The sequence below is a fragment of the Rhinolophus sinicus genome, linkage group LG03, assembly GCF_036562045.2.
Source record: "Rhinolophus sinicus isolate RSC01 linkage group LG03, ASM3656204v1, whole genome shotgun sequence".
Taxonomy (NCBI): domain Eukaryota; kingdom Metazoa; phylum Chordata; class Mammalia; order Chiroptera; family Rhinolophidae; genus Rhinolophus; species Rhinolophus sinicus.
Window position 1 is genome coordinate 39,683,757 of NC_133753.1, and position 18,887 is coordinate 39,702,643.

Genomic DNA, 18,887 nt, shown 5'->3' on the forward strand with positions numbered 1-18,887 from the left:
CAGGTAGAGAAGGAGAAGCCAACAAATAGACTTAGGGGAGCAGCCAGTGGTGGGAGGAAAACCAGAAGAGAGGAGTGTTAAAGGAACTTAAATGTTGCTAAAATGTCAGGTAAGCTCACTAAAAGTATCTGCTGGTTTGGAGGTCATTGGTAATGACCTTGCAAGTGCAGTTACCATCTTATGATAGGCAAGAAGCCAAATTAAAGTAAGTGAAACAGTGAGTGGAAATAGGAAGGGCAGAAATCTCAGTTGAGATGTTTATCTGTAAAGAGGAAAGAAACGGAGCCACAGACAGAGGAGGTCATAGAAACAAGGAAGTTTTTGGTTTTTTATGGTTCAATTTATATATATTTAAATGATTATCACAGTAGGTCCAGCTACCATCCATCAATATTGATACAATAAAAAGAAAAGAAAGAAGAAAAGAAAAAAGGAAAAGAATTTTCTCCTTGAGAGAAGAACTCTTAGGATTTCCTCTCTTAACAACTTTCCTATGTATCATACATCAGTGTTAGCGACGGTCATTATGTTGTCCATTACATCCTTAGTACTTATTTATTTCATAACTGGAAATTTGTACCTTTTGACCACCTTCCTACATTTCCCCTCTCCCAACCTCCTCCTCTGTTAACCACAATCCTGATCTCTTTTTCTATGAGTTTGTTTTCTTTTGTTTTCAGATTTCACATTTAAGTGAGGTCATACAATATTTGTCTTTCTCTGCCTAATTTATTTCACTTAGCATAATGCCTTCAAGGTCCATCCATGTTGTTGCAAATGGCGGGATTTCCTCGCTTTTTATGCCTGAATAAGATTCCATTGTTTGTGTGTGTGTGTGTGTGTGTGTGTGTGTGTGTGTGTGTATCTCACAACTTCTTTATCTGTTCATCTGTCAATGGACACTTAGGTTGTTTCCGTGTCTTGGCTATTGTAAATAAGGCTGCTATGAACATGGGGGTGCAGGCATTTTTTAAAGTTAGTGTTTTCGTTTTCTTTGGATATATGCCCTGATGTGGAATTGCTGTATCATATGATAATTCTATTTTTAATTTCTTAAGGATCCTCCATATGTTTTTCATAATAGCTGTACCAATTTACAATCCCACCAACAGTGCACAAGTGTTCCATTTTCTCCACATCCATGCCAGTATTTGTTATCTCTTGTCTTTTTGATGATGGCCATTCTAACAGATGTGAGGCAATATCTCATTGTGGTTTTAATTTGCATATCCCTAATGACTAATGACGTTGAGCATCTTTTCATGCAACTATTGGCCTTTAGTAAATTTCTTTGGAGAAAGGTCTATTCAGGTCCTTTGCCTATTTGTTAATTGGGTTGGGTATTTTTTTGTTGTTTGCTTTTTTCTTTTTTCTTTTTTCTTTTTTGCTATTGACTTGTATAAGTTCTTTATATATTTTGGATATTAACCCCTTATCAGATATATGGTTTGCAAATATTTTTTTCCCATTCTGTAGGCTGTCTTTTTACTATGTTGATGGTTTCTTTTTCTGTGCAGAATGCAGAAGCTTTTCAGTTTGGTGTAATCCCACTTGTTTATTTTCTGTTTTTGTTGCTTATGTTTTAGGTATCATATTCAAAACAAACAAAAAATTACCAAGACCTATGTCAAATACTTTATTCCTGTTTTCTTCTAGGAATTTAATGATTTCAGGTCTTACATTTAAGTCTTTAATTCATTTCAAGTTAATTTTTGTGAGTAGTGTAAGATATGGGTCCAGTTTTGTTCTTTTTCATGTGAATATCCAATGATCCCAGCACCATTTATTCATGAGAATGTCTTTTCTCCATTGAATATTCTTGGCTCCCTTGTCAAATATTAGTTGACTGTATATGCTCGGATTTATTTCTGGGCTCTCAATTCTGTTCCATTAGTCTATTTCTTTGTTTTTCATGTCAATTCCAAAGTGTTTTGATGACTATAGCTCTATAATATAGCTTGAAATCAGAAAGTGTGATGCCTCCTGTTTTGTTCTTTTTCAGTCAGGACTTCTTTGGCTATTTGGGGTCTTTTGTGGTTCCATGTAAATTTTAGGGGTGTTTTTTCTGCTTCTGTAAAAAATACCACTAAAATCTTGATAGGGATTGCATTGAATCTCTAGATGGCTTTTGGTAGTACTGAAATTGTAATAATATTAATTCTTCCAACCCATGAACATGAGACGCCTTTCCGTTTGTGTCTTCTTCAATTTCTTTCACCACTGTCTTGTAGTTTTCAGAGTGGAGGTCTTTCATCTCCTTAGTAAATTTATTCCCAACTATCTTTTTTTTTATATTATTGTATTGGGATTGATTTCTTTCTTTCTTTTTCAGAAAGTTTGTCATTAGTATATAGAGATGCTACTAATTTTTATAATATGTTAATACTGTATCTTGCAACTTAACTGAATTCATTAATAATGTGCTGCTGAACTCAGTTTCCCAGTATTTTATTGAGAATTTTTGTACCTATATTCATCATGGTTATTGGTCTGTAGTTTTCTTTTCTAGTAGTGCCCTTTTCTGGTTTTGGTATCAGGAGAATGCTGGACTTGCAAAGCAAGGCTGGGAGTACCACCTTCTCTTTCATTTTCTGAAAGAGTTTGAAAAGGCCAGTGGCTTTGCTTTGCAAATTATCAACTCTTCCTGCCCCTTCCTGGACTCAAGCACAACTGGGCTGCACAGCTTCCAGGAGTTGTCACCAGTCCTTCTGGTGAGTTGGGTCCAGAAGATACTCTCCACAGTTTGGAGCTGTGACTCCATTTTTTGCCTGGCTGTGGACAAACCGGGCCCTTGGACCAGTAGAACTACTCTTTTGAGGATCAGAACCAGGTAGATCTGCACCCACCAAGCTCCCTAGTCAGAACAAAGCCCAGCTTGGTTCTGCAGATGAGTAAAGCTGCTGGTTTGGCTTACCACTTGGGTACTGCAGGTATAAATTTGGTCTGCCGAGATCATATGCTGGTTATTGCAAGCCCCTCCTCCCTTCTCCATCATAGTCAGATTCCCAGTGGTTGAGCCCTGCAAATTTTCCTGGAATCTGTATGATGCCAGATCAGAAGAGGGGCTCCCACAAAGCAACCTCAATACTTTGGGGGTTGCTGGTTGTCGCCTCTGGGTTCTCCTTTTCTTCTGGAGGAGCCAGAAGCTCAAGGGAGACCTCTCCATGTGGAGCTGTGCTGGCCTGGAGGAGAGGTAATGCAGTCAATGTGTAGCCACTTCTCTTACCCTTCTAATGCAGTCTGTCTTGGTCTCTGTGGTTCAGGGGGTGCTTCCGCCTCACCTCTGTATGCTAGGATTCTCTCAGAGGTGTCTTATTCTTGAGTAGTTAATTTTTCTTGTGAGGGAGAGAAAAGTCAGGAATACCTAGAATGATCTATTTTGCCATCTTGGTGATATATGGTTTTGGTTGTTTTTTGTTTGTTTGCTGTTTAATCTTCATCCTTTAACAAGAAATCACAAAGCCTCACAACATAACAGGCTACTTTAAATGTGAAAGCAACCAGAGTAAAGCTCAATGACCAGGCATTCATAAAACATGAAGTATGTCACATAGTTGGCTTTGCCAGACAATTTATTCTATTCTATTAAGCATCATATCTTTTTAAAAATTTTCATGCTTTTTGGGTAAATCTTATTAAAATATACTAACCAACTCTCTACTTGCGGAATTATATTAGGGACAGCAATGACAGTCTAGACTACATAGTATAATGATATCCTTTCAAGGACTAGCAAAATGAATATGAATATTTGCTACTACACAAGATAATCCCAGGTGACCAGAGGTTTTTAATTTGTTTCTTCCTCATTTTAAGATTATCAGATATTCCTCATAGTCACAGACGTGAGCGAACACTTGGCCCAGAGAATCTTATCTTGGCTGTATAATCAAATTACAGAGGGTGGGGGATAAAAGTACTAGTGCCAAGACACCAGAGATTCTGATCTAATTAGTGTGGGGTGGGGCCTGGGCATTAGAGAGTGTTAAGTTCTGCTGGTGATTCTAATGTGCTAGTAGGGATGAGCACCATTGATACGGCCCAAACTCTTCCATTTAAGATGAGGAAACATGGATTCACAGAGGTTAGATGAACTAAAATCACTTAATTTCCAGGAGTCAGTTTACTGTGCCTGTTTAAAAGACCCCAGTCCCCAAATTTCCCAGGCTGGGAAATTACTTCATTCACTGGAACATTTGTTGGGTTCCTGGTATGTGCTAGAATCTGGTTAAGGCACCTCAGCGACAAAGGTGAACAAAACATGGTATTTAGTGGTGGGCAGTTCGGAGTCTACAGGGTTAAAACAGCAAAATAAAATTACAGTTAAATATGTGATGATAATTATTTATACAGTGGGGTACAGAGAAGAGAGTGACTAAAGACTGTCTAAAATAAAAGAAAATTAGTTCTGGGAGAGAGCCTGAATAAAGAGGATGAGCTTTAGTGGGAACACATAATTCCCAGAGAAACCACAACTTAATACACACTCATCAGCCTGTTTCTTTGTAGACTAACCAATCCTGAACTAGACTTGCCTGAATCAGCTGCTGCCTTTTTCTTGTGAAATGATCAGTGTTTGGCTTTTTATAAACCCTGTCCTTGCCTTTGCTCAAGGAGACAGCATTCGCAGAGGCTGTTCCCTCTTGTACATACCAACAAATCCTCAGTGCTTTAAGCGGTTGTCTCAAATATTCTTTGACTATCTATTTTACATGCTGGTGTATTTCTCGTTTCAAGGTCTTCACTTATGTTCTACATACTTATAGCCACTACATAAGTAACTTCTGGACGAAAGCTGCAGCTACGAAAAGAGCACTTAACTTGAAATTTATAGTGTACTTAATGTGTTAAGTGCTTCTAATGTTATATATTCATTTATTTCTTAAGCACCTTTATGAGGTATTATTATTATTATTATTATTATTATATCATTCCCCTTTTACAGAAGAGAAAACTGAGGCAAGCAAGGGTAAGCAACTTTTCCAAAGCCTCATAGGTGGTAAGAGGAGTCAGGCTTCAAACCCAGGCATCTGACTTCAGAGCCCACATGCTTTACCATGCACTTGTGCTACTTCTATAATGAATTCTTGACAAGAAATGCACAGGTCCTATAGGAAGACAATAACAAAGCTTAACTGAGGGACATAAGAGAAGGTTGATTATACTGAAAACCACACTATACTCCCGGAAGGGAGTACTCAATACTCAATGCTAATTTTTCTTCCTTCCTACCTCTACCAGATTAATTTGTAAATTGAATCAAACCCAATTAAGATGTCACAGAGTTCTCTAGAAGCAAGCAAAAATTATTATTTTCAATATAGAAGTCAACATATAAAAAAAATATTCAAAGAAAAGAATAATAGAAGACAATCTGCTCTACCAGATAATGAACTGTGCTATAAAGGTATCATAATTAAGAAAGAATGATAGCAGGAAAAGAATAGAAGCTACATCAAGGGAATAAGACACCCAGAAATAGACCCAGAAAAGTGTGTGGTATATTACAAAGGCTGCATTTCAAATCTGTGGGAAAATAGACAGACTTTGCAATAAATATTGCTAACTTTATTAGTAAATTATTTAGGATAAGAATTAAGGTGGAACCTTACCTTACACCTAATACAAAAACAAAACAAAACAAAAAAATCCTAGACATACTTTTAAGTATAAAAAAAGGAAGCCATAACAAAGCTAGAAAAGAGTGTAAGTGAATTTTTGTGGAAAGCTTATTGCTTGTTGCTTTTTTATTTTTGGAATCATGGGTTGGGGAAGGACTTTCAAATGATGATACAAAGGGGATGGTTGGTAGATTGGAATCTGTAGATGTGGGTAGACAGATTTCCTCAAATAAAATTTTGCCAGATGCCTAATTATAAAACAGATAAAAGCAGAGATATTTTGATTGACAACAAATGGACCCTGGAGCCCTCTCCGAGTGTAGTGCCTGAAACATCTCCACAGAACCTCTGGGACAGAACAAAATCATCCAAGATGATTAAAATGCAGATTCCTGGGCTCCATCCCATACCTTCAGAAGTAGAATCACTGGAGCTAGGCTCTGAAGTCTGCATTTTAACAACGTCCCAATTAATATCCATGCACACTAAAGTTTGAGAATTACAACACTGTCTTGAGCTCTGAGAAGCACCATCTGTAAAGGAGAGCAGCAATCTAGAATCAAGGAATTAACCATAGCTTCACAAGAAAGGAGTTCCTTACAACCCTTTAAAGTCCTCTCAAAACTGTCCTGAGGGAGAGGAGAGCCCAGAGATGAGAAGTAGATGGCTTAAGAGGAAATTAAGTGCTAACTTGAGAGCACCCATGTGGAGAATGAGTAGCCAAAAGAGCAATAATGTGGTATTTAACAATTGTGTTCTAGAAACTAAGGATAAACTGAAACAGAAAAGCTGGTAATAAGCAATAAAAATTGCCTGAGGCAGCCAAAATATTGGAAACACTAAGCCTAGAGGTAGAAGAGATAACTTAAGTCAGTAACAAAAACGCCCTATTTATGTTGAATCATCTTATACACTTTATAAGATTTGCTTCAAATAGATTGTTTTGTATGTTTTTCACTTACTTTTTAATATTTGTCATTTTTATAATTTCAAAAACATCTTCTCATTGCAAAAATTAAATCATATTCACTATTTTAATACAAAGTGGAAGTCTTTCATAATGCCCTCAGAGAAAACTACCATGAAGTTTGAGTATTTTTCTACAGTACACAAACAATGTATTTTATTATACTTATTACAATTTCATAAAAATGGGAACATACTATAAAACTGTTAGGTAATTTGCTTTTTAACTTAACAATACTTCATGGACATCTTTCCATGTCAATACATAGCAGTTACACCTTGAAAGGAATCAGAATTTGCCACCCCAAAATATGCCACTTTGAAATAAGAATAATTATGAGCCCAAGGCAACTTAGAAATAGCAGGCAAAGAAGGCTTTCTGCCCTCCCCCTATCTGCCTAAAATCAGGGCATAAATTTCCCGTTGTAAAGGTGATGTAAATTTCCTTGTGAAGATGTCCTCCTCTCCCATACCAAAAGGATGGAGATAGCACTGAGAAGAGTCTGTATAAACAAATGTTATTTAAAAACCCTTATCCACCACTAGTTTTTCCCATATATTTACCTTGCCCCTAGAAGCCCAAATCCCTTTTCCTTTGCCTAGTCACTTTTCCACAATGTATTGTTCTTTGTTAAAATAAACCCTCAAGTTGAACTACCTCTTTGGGTTTCACTTCTTTTCTGTGGAGACCCTGTACATGTAAATTAAAAAAAAAAAATCTTTGTGTAACTTTTCTCCTGTTAATCTGTCTTTTGTGAATTTAATTCACAGGCTTCAGTTATTAAACCTACAAGGGTAGAGGAAAATATATTTTCCCTCCCCTACAACTTCATTCCTTTGAATGGCCACATGATATTATGCATTTTGCAATTTCAAAATAGAAAGTGAGATTGACTTACGCCCACTTAATTTTTTTGATAAAACATATAAGTGTGTTTATCCCCAGTTGTATTCAAGTTGGCACATACTCCCTATACTTAAAGTAATTTGATGAGGCATCACTAATCATCTAGTGGAAGCTTCCAGCAGTAAAGGCAAAGCACCTAAGGGCAACTTAAAAGCTTTGGGAATGCTCAGCTTCCTTTGGTTATTGGATTTGGATATTGAATATTTACATCTCAATGATAGAAATTATATTATACTTTTCATGGTAGAAATTGACCAGATAAAACAACGAAAACAGAAAAACCAAACTATTCAAGGATAAATGTGTTCAAAATTTCAAGACTTTTGATCCCACAAAGAATAATAACCACCATTATGCATTAATATCTATTAAATGCCAGGTGTATTATACGGTTTGCTTCATTAATCACAACAACCCCATGGGACTACTCTTACTATCCCTAAAATGTGGAATTTCTTAAACTGATACCTTTCCCAATCAACATTCCACATTCTTAAAATTCTAAAACGCTGACTGACTCTGCTTTCCCTCTTAGGATTTCTTCATACATAACAGAGGTCTGGAATTTATATCTAAATCTACTCTGAAGTCAATAAATACATGCAAAATCGACAAAGACCATCTTCAACTAAACTAAAGAACAACTTTTACAGACCTCTTACAGAACTGCTATAACTTTCAAAGGCAGACTCTTTAATAAATAGTTTTCTTCATGACACAAAGGAATTTGATTTCTGAAAAATAGGAATGCCTGTCTGTGGGAACTGCACATATCATTAGAAGTGCCCAACTTCCCCTCCAAACTAATACTGCCCTTCCTTTGGCCTGTTCTCAGGGAAATAGCAGTCGGGATGGGGGAGAAAGCACAAGCCAGGTGATCCCTGATGCAGTGCAGTTAATCCATCAGGGTGTTATGTTTCCTGCCTTAGTCTGGCACACAAAGATGAGCTAATTTCCCTCTCTTAAGATTTTGAACTTATTCAAACACTAAAAGATTTGGGCTTTTAGGAAGAGAAGATGAAGCTAAATATTAATGAGCAACAGCCTAGAGGATCCAGTAGGATCATGAAAAAGCCTAAGAAATTAGCGGGATGATGTTAAGAAGAAGAAGAGGGCTTCATCACAAAGGACAAACTCAAAGTCCTGAGCTCCCATCCATCTCCTGCCCCCTGGCATATGCCACCCCAAGATGTGTCACTCTGGCACGGGAATTATACTGAGCTGAGAGCAATTGAGAAATGGCATACATGCATACACACACACACATACAAACACCCTGTCCTCCCCTCCTTGCACTCTTACTCACAGGAGATCCTAGGCTCTTATCCTCCCAGAGACAGCACCGAGAGGAATCTACACAACAAAACGTACGAAACAACCCTTATTTTCGATTTGTTTCCCCCACATATTTACCTTCCCATATTTGCCTCCCATGAGAGCCTAAACCCCCTTTCCTTTGTCTTATCACTTCTCTACAATTTTATTTCTCTGTGTTAAAATGGTATATAAACCCCCACTGGGGTATAACCACCCCACTGAATTACTCATCACTGAGTTTCTCCCATGTATATGTGTACTGCACATGTAAATAAACTCTTTTCTTTTCTCTTATGGATCTGTCTTGTGTCCATTTAAGTTCCAGGACCTCAGTCACTGAACCTAAAAGGATAGAGTAAAAAGATTTTTTCCTCTCCCACAGCTGCAGTCTGAGGCACCTTGCATCTCAGTACAGTGAAATAGTAGTGGAGCCCTAACACTGAATTCTCTGAGAGGGACTAAGGAGCTCTGTGGGGTTTCTTTTATAAGGGCACTAATCCCATCCACAAGGGCGCCACCCTCATGACCTGAGCAACTCCCAAAGGCCCAACCTCTTAATATCATCACCTCGGGCTTTAGGTTTCAACATATATTCATATGGGGTGGCACATAAATATTAAGTCTATAGCCACAAGGGAATCAGCAGGTCTGGGCAGAGGGAGATGTTAAATTGTAATGCAGTCATAGCAGAGACCTCAGCCAATCCCACAGAGAGCTCTAAAGCTGGGAAGGCCTTTCTGAATTGGCCCTAAATTGAAACAAGGGGCCAGAATTTTGTACCATAGACCTGTTATAGGATGCAGGCTGCCTCTGGTTAGGGAGTTTAATCTTGGGTAAGTGGCTCCCTTAGGGCAGCATTTCTTAACCTGAACACTACTGACATTCTGGGTTAGTTGATTCTTTATTGTAGGACACTTTCCTGTGCACTGTAGGATGTTTAGCAGCATCCATAGCACCCCACCCCTCAGCTGTGACAGTCAAAAATGTCTCCAGATGCTTCCGGTCAACACGACAGAGTACGTAAATGCTAGGCATACCTCCTCTCATGACCACATCAAAATTACAACTAAACTACAAAATAACCATCATTGAGAATCACCTGATGTTTAGCTAGACAGAAGTCCTACGGACATATAGAAGAAGCCACTTTGAGACTGGTAAGGGGGCAGAGATATGGAATGAGCTCATCCCACACCCACATGTCACAATTAAAAATTGGAAGGGATAGCTCAGATGCAGAGGTCCCCACAGAGGAGCAAGGAGCCCCAGCCCTCCACCAGATGCCCCAGATGAGGGTTCCCATGCTGGGAAGAGAAATCCCCATAGTTTCCAGCTGTGGAAACCAGCAGAGATTGTGCTTGAGTGAGACAAAGGGCTGCTGGAACCCTAGGTGTTCCTCTTACACAACCCATGCAGGGACTTACTCACAAATTGACTCACTCGCTCTGAGCTCTAGCTCTGGTGCTGCAGCTCAAAAAGTGCCAGGGATATACAGGGAGGAACTGAATTGTCCAGCTTCAGGGCAAGAACTTGAGGGGCAGCTTTCTCCCAGACAGAACTGCTGGAAGAATCCATCATTCCTTTGTTGAGCCTTCCCCGCTTCCCCTGCAGATGCAGGTAGCCACCGTATCTGAGTCTCCATCAATCTGGCTAACACTATTTGTCCCACCCTGGAGGTTCCCTGAGACCCCACCCCACAACTTGTGGGCTCACCCAAGCTTCTTCCAGTGGCTTTTCCATACAAATGGCTGGTCTTGGCTCATGCTGCGGACTTTCCAAAAATTTCTCAAAGGTTCACAAAACTCAAACAAGTAGCATCTGGCCTTGATGAGCCCCGTAACTCTTCTGAGCAGCCTCAAGCCCAGAATTAGTGGCAGCCCACCTTGGTTCTCTGCTTGGTCACTCCCAGGTACCTCCAAGCCCAGCGCAGTGGCTGCCATCTGCAGATTGCTTTGTGGATCATGCCAGGTGGCCCTGGGCAGGGCACAGGCTGTGGCTGAACTTGGCCTGGGGCTGACCCCTCACAGAAGATCCTGGGACTGGCATGCTTGATGCCCAACTGCAGATCAAGCTGGAGCACCACCTAGTTGCCTCTGAGGATGACACACCCAAAGGGCAGACTGGGCAGAGCCCTGCTAAACTGGTCCTGCTCTTTAGAGTCAGCCCTTGCACCACAGCTCCTCTACTATAGTCACAGCCAATCCTCACAACCAATCAACCTCAGGGTCAATCCCTCTTACTGATGTGCAAACAGCAATCAAGCCCCAGCTATAATAGGAGGTCACACACAACTCAAAAAAGCGACACACCTGGAGCTCCTGGCTCAGGTGATTAGGAAGACTGCACCACTGAGCTCCATAGGACACTTATTACACAAGGCCAACTCTACTAAGACAGGACAACACAGCAGCCCTACCTAATACATAGGGCTAATATACTCTACTAAGACAGGACGACACAGCAGCCCTACCTAATACATAGCCCTACCTAATACAAGGAGGCAGCCAAAATGGGGGAGACAAAGAAACATGTCCCAAATGAAAGAACGAATAAAGCTCCAGAAAAAGAAGTAAACAAAATGGAGACAACCAATCTACCAGATGCAAAGTTCAAAACACTGGTTATAAGGATGCTCTGTGAACTTAGGGGAAGAGTAGATGAACTCAGTGAGAACTTTAACAAATAGATAGGAAACATAAAAGTGGAGATACAAAACATAAAAAAGAACTAGTTAGAAATGAAGACTACAATAACGGAAATGAAGAATGTATTAGAGTAAATCAACAGATTATGTAAAGCAGAGGATTGAATCTGTGGTTTGGTAGATAAGGTCACAGAAAATACCCAATCAGAACAGCAAAAAGAAAAAGAATCCCAAAAAATGAGGATAGTTTAAAGGGCCTCTGGAACAACATTAAGCATACCAACATTTGCATCATAAAGGTACCAGAAGGAGAAAAGAGAGAGCAAGGAATGAAAAAGCTATTTGAAGAAATAATAGAAAACATTCCTAACCTGGTAAATGAAATCAACATACAAGTCCAGGAAGTGCAGAAAGTCCCAAACAAGATGAACTCAAAGAGTCCCACACCAAGATATGTCATAATTAAAATGCCAAAGGTTAAAGACAAAGAGAATCTTAAAAGCAACAAGAAAAAAGTAGTTACCTGTAAGGAAGCTTCCATAAGACTGTCAGTTGATTTCTCAACAGAAACTTTACAGGTCAGAAAGGATTGGCATGAAATACACAGTAATAAAAAGCATGGACCTACAACAAAGATTACTCTACCCAGCAAAGCTATCATTCAGAATTGAAGGACAGATAAAGAGTTTCCCAGACAAGAAAAAGCTAAAGGAGTTCATTAACACCAAACTAGTATTACAAATGATGTTAGAGGCACTTCTTTAAGATGGAAAATAAATAAGATCAAAATATGAATAATAAAAGTGAAATAACTACGTATCTCTCAACAATTACTTTCAATGTTAATGAATTAAATGCTCCAATCAAAAGATAGGGAGGCTGAATAAGGATAAGAAAACAAGACCCTTACATATGTTGCCTATAAGAGAATCACTTCAGATTGAAAGACACACACAGACTGAAAGTAAAGGGATGGAAAAAGATATTTTATGAAAATAGAATGAAAAAAGAAAACAATTTGGGTAGCAATATCTATACCAGAGAAAATAGACTTTAAAAAAAAAAGGCTATAACAAAAGACAAAGAAGGACCCAGTAATCCCACTTATCCTACTTCTGGGTATTTATCCAAAGAACACAAAAACACTACTTCAAAGGGACATGTGCATCCATATGTTCATTGTAGCATTATGTACAATAGCTAAGATATGGAGGCAGCCTGGTTTTCCATTAGTGGATGAATTAATAAAGAAGAGGTGGTACATATATATAATGGAATATTACCCAGCCATATAAAAGAATGAAATCTTGCCATTTGCAACAACATGAAGGGACCTAAAGGTTATTGTGCTGAGTGGATTAAGACAAACAGAGAAAGACAAATGACATATGATTTCACTTATATGTGGAATCTAAAGAACGAAGTAAACAAAACAGAAACAAAATCAAAGATACAGAACATTTTGATAGTTGCCATCTGGGATTGGGGTTGAGGGGGTCGAAAAAGGGGAAGGGATTAAGAAGTAAAAATTGGTAATTACAAAATAGTCATGGGGGTGTAGGGTATAGCATCAGGAATAGTCAATAATATTGTAATAACTATGTATGGTATCACGTGGGTACTAGATTTATCAGGGTGATCACTTCATAAGTTATATAAATGTCTAATCACTATGTTGTATACCTGAAACTAACACAATATTGTATCTCAACTCTACCTGAAAAATAAAACAATTATAAACAATTATTTAAAAATCTATCTATTTATCTATCTATGTAAATGTCTGCAGACATTGCCAATTGTTCCCTGTGGGGTAAAATCGCCCCCATTGAGTATCACTACCTTAGGCCAAGGGCAATTCTGATAGATGGATTCAGCTATAAGCCATCAGCATCCAATACTCCCAACAGTTGAGGCAATGGGGTCTCAGTTGGGAGGTGGTCTGGGTGACATACTACAGCTTCCACTACAGGGATGACAAGATCACACAACTGGAGACAATGCCAGAGCTCCTGCCTCCCAGCCCAATGCTCTGTTCTCAGGAAGGCTATTTATAATTTACACACTTGAAAAGCAAGAATAACAGACCGAGTCAGACCACAATGATGAGCTCAGAAAGAAGCCAGAGAAGAGGGCTCAGAGACTCTAAACTTCTATTAAAATTCATCAGCCAAGGGGAAATTGAAGGAAGGCACAAGGATTTGCATTTCCAGAAATAGATGTGGGAAGGGGAACAGGGAAAAGAGAAGACCTGTTGGGATTCAGCTGCATTCCTGCCTAGTAAAGCTCCAGTGCTGACTTTTCACCATGTTACTCTTGCCAGTTCTTTCCGAGAAGAAATGCTCTCCTAGGCCCATCAGTAGCTTAGCATTTCACCCACCTCTCAGACAAAACCGTTTGGCCTCATCACTCACTTGCCTCCACCCACCTTCTCTCACCAGCCTTCTCAGCCTTGTCTGACCTATTAGTTCCTGCCTTCAGCCTGTCAGGCCCCCTGAGCACCCTGATTCCTAGAGACTCTCAGTGCCTACAGCCACATTCCTCCAGGGCAGTCATGGGATAAAGGACCACATAATTGGGGGGAGAGGGAGGTGCACACAGAGCCTTGAGAAGGCACCCCTTCCCTAGAGAAGCAGCTGGCTTCTCACCAGTAACAATATTGAATGAACTAGCTTGACAACCCCACCCAAAAATAATGTGGTGAAATCAAAATAACTGCAGCATGGTTTTTTTTTGTTGTTTGTATGTTTTCTTGTTTGTTTGTTTTTAATTCTGAGCAGAAAAACCTGAGAGTGAGGAGAAACAAGAAAGAAAGAAAGAAAGAAAGAAAGAAAGAAAGAAAGAAAGAAAGAAAGAAAGAAAGAAAGAAAGAAAGAAAGAAAGAAAGAAAGAAAGAAAGAACAACTTGGTGTGAAACATTCCCCAAGAACCACCTGTGGCTTTTTCCAACAATGGGGGGGGGGGGGGGAATGATTGTAACTACACTTTTAATGAGCTGTCCCATCCAAGGATTCTGCTGCTTCCCAGGAAATCTGGAGCCAAAGTCTGCATCTTAGACTTGGACCTATTTCTTCAAAACCTTATTGCTGACTAGTTTCTTCAAGCCATTGTTGCTAGGCCAAATTGAGTGTTAGCAGGCACTGATGAAAATATGACTAAATAATTCACAACAAACAAGACTGTGTTTCTTTTCTTTGCTTAGACACTCCGTCCTTCAGACATTTTCTTTAATAACGATAGCTAAATTCTATCAAGCACTTAAGTTTGAAGTTCTAAGGCTATGCACTTGACATGCATTATCTTGTCAATCCACATAAAAGCAAAACCCTTTTGCCCCATTGCAATGGACTGACTTTTTGCATCCCCCAAAAATTTGTATGTTGAAATCCAAATCCCTAACTGTGGTGGTATTAGGAGGCAGAGTCTTGGGGAAGTAAATAGGTCAGGAGGGTGGAGTCTTCATGACAGGGGCTTGTGCCTTTATAAAAGAGACTCCTGAGGACTCTCTCACCCTCTTTCAATCATGTGAGGGTACAACAGAAAGATGGCAATCTGCAACCCGAAAGATGGTCCTCACCCGTACCTGACCATGGTAGCATCCTGATCTTAAGGCTTCTATCCTCCAGAACGGTGAGAAATAAATTTCTGTTGCTTCTAAGTTACCCAGTCTCTGGTACTATGTTACAGCAGCCCAAACTTAAGACATCCATTTTACAGAGGAGGAAAGTAAGCATGGAGTCCAAAGTCACTTACCAGAGCATGATGTAGATGGCACTTGAACCTGGAACTCTTCTAATTGTACAGTCCAACTCACCTTGCTTCCTCTCCTCCTGGCTGCATTTCCTGTTGCACCAGGGACAATGGAGGTGAATGAGCTACAGGGGTGCAGACGTAAAAACTGGCCTTAACCTCCCAGCAAGGGTCAGACACAAAAGCTAACCACACAGATGCTTTTTTGCCAGTCAAGTCTTGCCAAACACCAAGCAATTTTGTGCCTCCAACTCAAGGCAACAAGCCCAGTGAGATAATCTATAAAATTTGCTTTTAAAAGGGCTGGAACTGGAGCAGAAGGGGCTTGTTCTCCCTGAATATCCCACAGAGTGATCCAGCACCATGGGAATTTTCCCAATTTGAATGATTCCTTTTGAAATAGGAATGTAAAACTACCTTCAGTTTGCTCTTTTGCCAGGCCAAAATTACTTCCTTTCTATAAACACTCTAAAAATATTGACTGTCTGCCCCATAACCAAGTTAGTGTTTGCTTTAATTTATGGTATTTCAAGTTGAAAGAGTACTGAAGTCAGAGTCAGAAAATCTGACTTTGACAAACCCTGGCAGTTTGAACCTGAGCTACTCATTTCATCACTGAGCCCTGAAAGCTTCATCCACAAGTGGCGACGATGCCATGCGTGAAACAAAAGGCCACATGGCACGGCAGGAAGAGCCATGAGCTTAACAGCCTCAGGTGTGATTCCTGACTTTACCACTTACTAGAGTGCAGCTTTAACTGTTCTGTAAATTCCCTAGGTCTCAAAGTCCTCATTTTTAAAATAGGAATAATTATTGTGCCAACCTCTGGGACTTTGCTGTCATAATTAAATAAGATACATGTAAAGCTCTTAACCCAGAGCCAGGAACACAGCATTCAACAACCTTTACTGATATTTTTTACAAATATTATTATGTCATGTGACTCTCCAGAATTATTGTGAAGATTATAAAAATTGAGGAACAGAAAAACTATAAAGCACTATGGAAATGAAAATTATTTTTGTCCATTGGTTTTCAGTCTCAAATTGTGTTACTCCATACTATACTGTTTTTCTTTGAAATGATTAAATATTTAAATACTGGTTTTCCAAGGGAAAAAAATGAAGATTATTGTTGGGTTTTTGATTGTTTGCTGTGATTTCTAAAATTTGCCTTATATTCATCGAAAAAGGAACTCTTTCCAACTTGTCTCTTTTGCAACCAAATTTTCTGTTGTTTAGGAAACTAACATAAACCTTTATAATTTCAACAGTGCAAGGTAGTCTTGCTTATTAGTGAGAGTAGCTGCTGTAACAGGCAAACCCAAATCTCAGGGGCTTCATAAATTTTATCTATGTGAGTTTATTTCATGTATAAAACAAATCACCTGCTCCTATTCAGTGTCCAAGGGCATATGAAGTGGGAAAAGGGGGAAGAGGGGTCTCTGCTCTACAGTTTTTTGGGAACGTGGGCTCCAGAATATCTGCCATTTTCAACACAGGGCCCCAAAGTGAGTCTGGGCATCAAAATCCAGTTGGCAAATAGGGAGAAAAAGGGCAGATAGGAAGAGAGAGGATAAAGAAAATACACATGCTTTTTAACCACATCAATCTGAAAGTGACACATGTCACTTACACTGATGTTCCATTGGACACATGGCCCCACCCAGATGCATAGTGGCCTAGGAAGTCTAGGTGGACTCTGGCTGAACAGCTGCTTCTAGCAACTGCGGACAGCTAGCCATCTCTGCCCCACCTTCCCAAAAGTGTTGTGGCCATATATTCAGATGTTTCATTTCTTTGCCCTCTGTCCAATGACTTTACCACACAAATAAGTAGTAAGCCCTTGAATTCAAGTCCCTTAGGAAATAAAGTTGATTAACAACTTCAGATTTAAACAATTCAAGATCTGAAGCTTACTCTCATTGATCATCCCATTTTCTTCATGCAATAACCAATAGAGAAAAGACCCTACACGATTTCAAAGTTTGTCTTCAATTACTATTTAACATGTCCATATCTTAGTAGCCTAATATCTTATTAAAGAAAAACATGTGAAACACTTAGAACAGTGTGTCTGATGGGTATTAAATGCTCAACAAAAAGTAGTGATTATTTTTCTTTAGTGACGGGTGAAAATCTGAGGTGAAAGAGCAGCTACAGGACAGTGAAGAGTAGGAGCCAAGAACCATAACCCTCTGAGACTACATTGTTTCCACTTTTTCACTCTATTGCAGAGAGAATCAAACTCCTTCCAGCTAAGCATGACCTTGTCCACCATAGACTAGCACATACCATTCCTTCCTCACAGACCTGGACACGGAGACACATGGAAGCCCTCACTCTGCATTCTCCTCTATGGATTTAATGGTATGTAATAAAATTCAGAAATTTTCATACCTTCTGTTTTTTTTTCCATTGAGCTATATAATAGATTCTGATCTTACTCTGTCTGCCTCTTGAACTTTTCCAAGGGAAAGTTTAGTTGATTCTTTTTTTCTTCTTTTTCTTTTATGGCTTAAACCATGACTACGTGGAACAGCCTTTGGGGTACAAATCATTACTTGTTTTATTGCCGCGGTGTTTATCATTCCTTCATAAACACTCTTAACAATGTCTGCTCCAGGGAAATGAAGCTTCTCCCCCTCCCTCTTAAAGCCTTCACAATCTTTTTTTTATCCAATACTTGCTTTATCTTCTTCAAGGTGATTTCAGCTATGAAAATTAAAGACTTTAAGGAAAATATCAGAAAGAAAAATGAGCTCATAGTCATTGAAACTGGATTGGTAAGAGGGCTTGGACTTGTCGAGAAACAAACACAACAGAAGTTAATAGATCTATTTCCTCCCCTTTTTTTTTCCTCACAGATACAATTTAAGTTTCAGGTGATGTACCTACTAAGACATCTCCCAGTAACAGTGCCTATTTTATTAAGACATTAAACTGACAGCATTTTAGTGGTTAATTCAAAAACAAATTCCAAAGAAGCATTTCCATTATAGGTCTGGGAGAGAAGCACTCCATAACAATTTTCCTCTTCGATTTTTCTACATCTTCCATTTAGACTTTGGCAGTGAATTTGGTGGGGTAGCAGAACTGAGTTTTCTTAAGTATTGGGCAATGTTCACCTGTCTCATTGTTTTTTCTTATTATTAGGCATTCCTAATGTACTAGGGACTTTCAGTTATTAAAAGGTCCCTGCTCTCTGTGGCTTTGGGAATGGTAAGGAAATATCCATGGAATTGATCTAGATGCCCATGGTAAGGATCACATTCTTCACAAACCATCACAAGATACGGGCAGATGCTTGAAGTACCACCTCTAGAGGGATACTTCAGATTTTATGCTTGTAAACTGCCATTGTAGGAACAACCAGGAAGTAACCAAAACTTTCATCTATATTAGGAAAAGTTTCCTGGTATATAAAGCAGATTTACTAGTAACCCCACAATATCAAGTTCATCTTGAAAACTACGAAGCAATATAGCACAAAACACCCGCCAGTGCCACAGGAATATGTAGCACACTGTTAGAATTAGATCAGTTTATTTGGATGTCAAGAACCACACATCATCATCACATAGAACTGCAAGAAATTTTCTTAAATTGGAAAAAGATACAGAATCCTCATTACCACAGGTACCGCAACAATCTGCAAATTGAGGGCTATGTTTGCCAGACAT

The 18,887-nt window shown here is 39.2% G+C and overlaps 1 long non-coding RNA gene across 1 annotated transcript in view; it reads right to left on the reverse strand.

Moving 5' to 3' along the window:
- Positions 1-15,304, reverse strand: part of LOC141570352 (uncharacterized) — a 196,714-nt gene extending 181,410 nt beyond the window's left edge. Inside the window, exon 1 of the long non-coding RNA XR_012494348.1 lies at positions 15,209-15,304. This is a non-coding gene — a long non-coding RNA (uncharacterized LOC141570352). The remainder of the gene's footprint in view (positions 1-15,208) is intronic.
- Between the last annotated feature and the right edge of the window lie 3,583 nt (positions 15,305-18,887).